This window comes from Montipora foliosa, chromosome 11 (assembly GCF_036669935.1).
Source record: "Montipora foliosa isolate CH-2021 chromosome 11, ASM3666993v2, whole genome shotgun sequence".
Lineage (NCBI taxonomy): Eukaryota > Metazoa > Cnidaria > Anthozoa > Scleractinia > Acroporidae > Montipora > Montipora foliosa.
Window position 1 is genome coordinate 52,081,342 of NC_090879.1, and position 7,500 is coordinate 52,088,841.

Sequence of the window (7,500 nt, forward strand, 5' to 3'; positions counted from 1 at the left end):
TATATGTTCATGGATTCTAAAAATCAACATGTTTATCCAACTAGAAGTATACATCTCTATTCAAAAATTGTCATTATTTTGTGAAGAACAGTCATTTTCTGTTTATACAAAATAATGAAAAGCAGCAAAATGATACTTCCCTCAAGACCTCTACTTCTTTAGAACAGCAAGGAAACTATTACCCAAAGAACTCATCTTCTTTTGAAAAGAAACCTAAACCTTCTCTGGTGACGAAGAATCTAACGTGAAAGATCCTTCAACGAAGACATAGCTTTATGATTAAAAGAATAATTTATTCTTGTGGAAAGAATCTCGTGTTAGACACTGGTGTTTCGCTCTCTTTCATCTTCCACGATACAAAACAAAGACAGTCTTTTAACATTTGAAACTAATCCCGGATCAGTGCATTCAACAGCGACACAATCTGCTTTACATTTCCACGTTACACAAATTCTTATCGAAAATCCCTGGCAACACTTGACAACACAGCCTGTTGGTAACATGTTTAGCACAGATTTTTGTCCAGGCATATCGCTGCAACACGTCATATTGTGCCTCGTTCAGTTCTAGGTTGGCATATCCTAATTTGGCTACAGAAAATTGCATGCCATCGTGAAACAAATCCTCCACTCTCTCCGCCATTTTGGCGTTACGCCTACGCCTGCGCAATAGTGTTCATAACAAGAATCTTGTTGTTCGAAACGGATTATCCCAGAGTCTCTCGTAACCCGAACCGCTGGTCAAGGGGAACGAAGACTGCGGTCGCGCGGCCGCGGCCTGGATGCGCATGCGCTGTGCCTCTTCGTTTCGTAGCGCGTTTCGGCACACCAACGTTTTTCTGTTTTCTCTGCTCATTGGGAGTGTTTTCCTTCATTTACTGCGGTTTTTAATGTCGCACATGACTGGCGAAATCTCTAAAAATGTAAGTAGTTTCGATTGCCTCGCTCTCTTTACCGGAACAGAATGAACTGAAGGATAATGTTAACACGGTGACAAAATCCACCGATGCAACGACGTTGCCAACCACGCTCCGAGGGGATCGTTCCTATAATACAGGACAAGAAACTGGCATCTCTCAAGACCTGTTGAGTTTCACAAATAAGACCTTTTCCAGGTCCCTGTCCAAAGACAAGTGGAAGGAACTGACCACTTCCTATACACAAATATAAAGACACAGAGTCCTTGCTGGTAGCTCCAACGATGGAGGCTGGGATGAAAGAGGAATTAAAAAAGAGGCATGGTTACACTAAAAGAAAGGATCACTTCTTCTTTGATGATGGCCTGGCTGAACGTCAATCTGCTTTCTTGGTTGTGGCTCGCCCCTTGTTAGCAGCCTTGACAGCCCTTGATAATTCAGAGAGAGAGGATGACGATGAAGGTCCTGACTCTGATGCCATTAAGGACCTACTGGAAGATGCTCTAGTCCTCCTTGTAACGCCAACTTTAGGCTTAATGCCTGGAGGCAAAAACGCTTCTCTGAGTTCCTCACTGAAATTGCTAAACGTACTCTGCGAGAAGGTATCCCTGCAGATAAGCACCTTTTCCTAGACAGGTTTCATGCAAAGATCAAGAGTGAACATGACCATAGTTCAACTAACAGCAAGCTTATCAGCACACCAGCCTCGAAACACTTCTCTAAAGGACCATACAGGAGGGAGCAGCCCTTTCATGGACACTACCGCACCACTGACAACAGTCGAGTTGGAGGGAAACGGAAATGGGGATATGGCTCAAGGTCTAACCTGCAGTCCCCCAAAAGGGCCAGAACAGCAGGATCCTCCCAGCAATCTGACCCCAAGACCAGCTCGAGCTGACTATCCGTCCCCCTGTCTCAAAATGCTTACGCCCCCACCAACAGATCAACAACTCGTTTACAAGTTTTTGTTCAGAATTGGAAACAAATAACACAGGACACTTGGACTTTACAAACAATTCAGGGGTTTTGCAGGCGCTCCAGGCAATGGCGCATGAAAGTAACCAGAGTAAAATGCCACTCGGATGCATACCATATGGAAAAGGCTATCAAAGATTTGTTAGCAAAGGGAGCCGTCCAGGAAGTCAAGCCACAGGACGACCACTTCACTTCAACCCTGTTCAGTAATACAAAAAGAAAATGGCAATTATCGACCTATCATCAACCTTCGTGCTCTAAACCGGTTCTTAGGGAAGGAGTCCTTCAAGATGGAGGGACTGCAAGTAGTGAAATCCCTAATACAGCAGGGAGACTTCATAATGAAATTAGACCTGACAGATGCATATTACGCACTTCCAATTCATCACTGCCACAGAACGTATCTGAGGTACGTCTATCAGGACAGAACATACGAGTTTCAGTGCCTTCCCTTTGGCCTGTCCTCAGCTCCGCGGGCATTCACAAAGACTCTGAAGCCAGTGCTGGCATAGTTGCGATCCACGGGTATCCGGGTTGTGATCTACATAGACGACATGTTATTACTACACCAACAGAGCAAGGTGCTGCAGAAGATCTTTGCTCAAGTTGTAGACTTACTGGAAAAGCTGGGCTTTCTGGTGAAGAAGGAGAAGTGCTCCCCCATTCCTTGCCAACGTCTAATCTTCCTCGGAGCTGCCCTAGACACCACCACGAATGACCCTGTACCTCCCTCAACGAAAACTTACCTCCACTGTGGATACCTGCTATCATCTACTTGCTCAAGGGAGTGGCTCAGTGAGGACTCTGTCCACGTTAATTGGACAAATGAGCCATGCATCACAAACAGGGATCTGTTGCACCACTTCATTACAGAGGTCTTCAATGCCTATACCTGCAAGCGGTGTCACAACATGGGCAGGCAAGGAAAGTGATAGTCCCCTTAACCTCCCAGGCACACAAAGACCTAGAGTGGTGGGTCTCAGAGAGCCGCTGCCGTCTAAATGGCTGTCCAATTCACCTTCCAAATTTGTCAAATTTGATGGTTCAAAATAAGTACTGACCTCCACTCATCTGGAAAAATGGAATATAAAGTGCATTAAGGATTGACTAGTCTTAACCTCCTGAAGAACTTTTGGCTTTTGCAGTTTTTATTTTGCTTGATATCAAATATTTTCACTGACCTTTTGGTGTGCATCTCTTTGCTTTCCCAAAGGAAATTGGTGACGTTACTTTAATGATTATGTGAATTAAATAGTTTGAAGTGGAGATGTTCTTATTCTCTGCCCAGAGACCAACGCTTATGAACACCAGCTTTTCATTATTGCCGGCAATGAGGTTCTTCTGGAAGTAAATTCATACAAACAGAGTCTTTCTACTCTGTTTGGGGTACATTACACAGTTAACCTAGACTATCCAAGAAAGGCAACATGCCTACACTGAATTTCTTGAGAGTATGTATTAAGCATTCTCCAAAAAAAGAACTGCCCTGTATAGAAAAGGTGTCTCTACAATTTTAGCTTAAAGTTAATACTTTCTTATTACATGTATTAACAGTCACACCACCACAGGGGCCTTAACTAACCAACATGCAGGGATTTTATTAGAAGCCGGGACCCGGGTACTAGCACCTGTCTACACTGAGTGCAGTACTCGCCATTGCTCAAAGGAGGTCTCAAGATTAAGAGCCGGACTATATATAGGGGTGCCCACTCACTCAATCACAAAGGGCCTGGAAACGGAACGATCGTCACGAATTTCCCAAATTCCGGGAAATAGAAATAGAGTGCCGGCATTTCCCGGAATTCGGGAAATTCGTTTCCAGGCCCTTTCTCACGATTTTAGCGCGGTTTACAGGATGGAATACAGGGTAAAGCGCTATTCACATCCGGTTGGTTTTTAACAAATTCGGGAGAATCGCTTACCTTTATGCCACGATCATGCCATCCCGTTTTTTTTGGCTAAATGGTAACCACATATTGTCGTCTTGCTTATTTTATACAATTATGGCTTGTTTAAGATGGTATTCGATTCTTTGTGAGTGGTTGTAGATGTTTTTGAGGTGGTTGTAGGTGGTTGTAGATGGTTGTAGATTTTTCATGAGGTGATTGTAGGTGGTTGTAGATGGTTTTAGGTGGTTGTACAATGTAGGTGGTTTTAGGTCGTTCCATGTTTTAGTGACTACGACATGAGGAGACAGGATTTTTTTCTCTCTGACAAATGATTTGTCATTGTAGTGTAAAATGAAGTTTATTTGGGAAGCCAACAATATTTCTTTAACTTCCTGGTTAATCTAATTTATTGCTACGACTTACTAGTGCGAAGATTGTTTACATGACAACTCACGAAAATACTTTTGTCCTTTGGCCATTTCAATTTCAGCAGGAAAAGAAAACAAACAGCGGTTACAACCATTTTCATTTTGATCTTCATACCTTCGAGCGGTATGGCCAAGAAACGCTTAAATTGGTTAGAAATTACGAAAGAGATCTTTCACGTTTCAACAAAATTACATTGGATATTGGCTTTCTACAAAAATGCAAGTTGTTTCGATTCTTCCCAAAGTTCCTTGATTTCAAGCTCTATAGGCGCGAATTTCATGATACGAAAGCCTGTCGCCGATTCAAGGAGGATTTGTTATTGTTCGAAATTAAGCAGAAGACAATTCTACGCCGCAAAAACATGATGTCGTTTGAATCTATTCTGCCCACCCTGAAGGCTGTTTTGTCTCCACTGGATTTTAGCCACATCCGCTCCTCGATTGAAGCAAAAACGTCGAAGATTAAAGATCGGTTGTCTTCAAAACTTGAACGGAAATTCAATAATTTGAAGCGCAGATATGGTATACCACAGGTTTCGAATTTGAGCTATGACAGTGTGATCTTCAATTATTCGCATCGGGCTTTGACAGAGGCTGAAAAAATAGTTTTGGCAAGGGGCTTGCGTTTCTGTCTTCCACCGAAAGCTGTTGACGGAGTAAGCGTAAAAGGCGCATTTGAAATGCTCTACCGTGATCTTATTGGGAAAGGTTACGTTTATACAAACGTTGGCCGTGTAGCACTTATATTTTAAACAGAATTAACTGAAGAGAGTGTAGTGTAACGTGAAGTGCTAGATTTCTATCCCATATGAACTATGTGAGCGTTAGCCCTACTGATGGAAATGGGCCCACACGAGGACAGAGAAAAACTCTGACCAGGGTGGGAATTGAACCCACGACCTTCGGGTTAGATCTCCGCCGCTCTACCGACTGAGCTACAAGGTCAGACGGGAGCAAGCCGTGGGAACTGAAGATGTTCAGGTCACGGCAATTAACATGTACAAGTACGTTCCTCTCGACGTGATCTTATTGGTTTGGGTCATTCATTAACAAGTGAGGACCAAGACAGATTGAAATGTCAACTCAAAAATGCTTCTTACAGTTACATGATTATTCTAAACAAAAGCGAATTCTGACTAAGGAAGAATGGATGGCTCTTAACGATTTGCGAAATGATACTTCTATTATTATTACTAAACCTGACAAAGGAAATGGTGTTGTAATTGTCAGCAGACATGATTACCTCAGCAAAATGAAACAGTTGATTTCCGACGGAACGAAATTTAAGTTGTTGTCGCACAACCCAACCAAGTCTTCTTTCCTATCTTCGTAACCTCAAGCGAGATTGTATAATTGATGAAGCTACATTTAGAAAAATCCTTCCTTGTGGATCTACTGCTGGTGTTCTTTATGGTCTTCCTAAAGTCCACAAAACTGGTTGCCCCTTTCGCCCGATTGTCTCCTCAGTTAACACATGCAACTACAGTCTTGCTTCTTTTTTTGTTAATGTCCTTAAACCGATCTCCACCAACCAATTCACTATCAAGGACTCCTTCTCTTTTGTGGATTAGGCGAAGACTCATCAACACAACGATGAAATAATGTGCTCTTTTGACGTGTGTTCCTTATTCACGAACGTTCCACTCGACGAGACAATAGAAATTTGACTTTCCAAGTTATACTCTCTTCCTGACCCTCCTGCCTTACCGCGACATGTCCTCAAAACCTTGCTCGAGTTTGCAACGAAGAAAAGCCACTTTGTATTTGATGGTCATTATTAAGACCAAATCGATGGCGTTGCAATGGGGTCTCCGCTAGGCCCAGTATTAGCTAACATTTTCATGTGTGACTTTGAAGAGAAATGGTTGACTAATGTAGATTCTCGTCCCTCCATTTGGCTTAGATATGTGGATGACACATTTTCGTTGTTCGACATTGAAGCCACTGCGGCCAGTTTTCTGCATTTTCTTAACACCAGATATCCTAATATAAAATTTGCAATGGAACTTGAAGAAAACCAGGAGATTCCATTTTTAGATGTCCGCATTAAGCGCAATCTCAACAATTTCACAACAACAGTACATCGCAAAACAACTTTCACTGGCCTCTACACTAAGTGGGACTCTTTCACTCCTAGAAAGTATAAAATACATTTAATCCGCACCCTCATCTATCGCTGCTTACGCATCTGCTCGAGTTCTTCCTTGTTACAGTCGACTCTCTTTGATCTAAAGAACACTCTCCTTCAAAATGGTTACCCAAGAGGCGTTCTTTGTTAAAACACTAATGATGTTTTGAACAGACAAAAGAACAGGTCTGCTGAGCCTGCCACCACTGTTCCTAAGAAAGCTATCATTCTTGTATTGTCTTTTTTTTGCTTTCAAAGTGAAGCTCTTACTCGACGTATTAAATCTTGTACTAGTAAGTTCTATGGCTGTGTCAATCTTAAGGTTATTTTTCAAAACACTTGCAGGGTTAAGTCTTTTTTTCCTTACAAAGATCGCTTCAGTCGTTCTCAAAGATCTAAAATAGTATAGAAAGCCAGTTGTTGTTCCTCCTACATCGGCAAAACAAAGAGAACATTGCATGCCAGGAAGTCCGAGCATTTCAAAGCTCTTACACAAGTCGGCCACGCCTCTGCTGTCGCAGACCATACTATTTCTACCGGTCATAACATCAAATGGGACCACTTTGAAATCCTCGCAACTGGGAAGTCCGACTTGTAGTGTAAAATTAAAGAAACGCTATTAATCAGTGACTTAAAACCCTCTCTTAATGAAAACATTGGTAGTGAGAAGCTTTTTCTTTATTAATTTCTTCCGGAAGTATCAACTACCGGAAGTTACGATTTTGTTATCACACTTTTTAACTAATCACCAGTGCATCGCTCTAGTTTTTTAAAATTTTGTGTAACAGTTTTCACTGTCACTTCTGGTGATGTATGTTGCAACATACGAAACGTCAAGTATAAAATGAAAATGTTTGTAACCGCTTTTGTTTTCTTTTCCCGACAACTCACGCTTTTTGCGAATTTTGAGTGTCATGAAATTACATCATTTGCGTGACAATATATCCATTTACTCTAACCCAAAAACATTCAGATAGTAACAAAGTTTATATTTATTAACCATTTTTTCTGCTTTTGTGCTTGTCAGCATTGTGATTTGTGATAATTCGCAAGTCTGTTTTTGTATCTCATAGATGTTTAGATTTTCAATTACATGGCACCTCAACCTCTCGATTGTGTAAATAGTTCACCCTGCAGTCAAAATAGATACGTTTCTCAGGAACC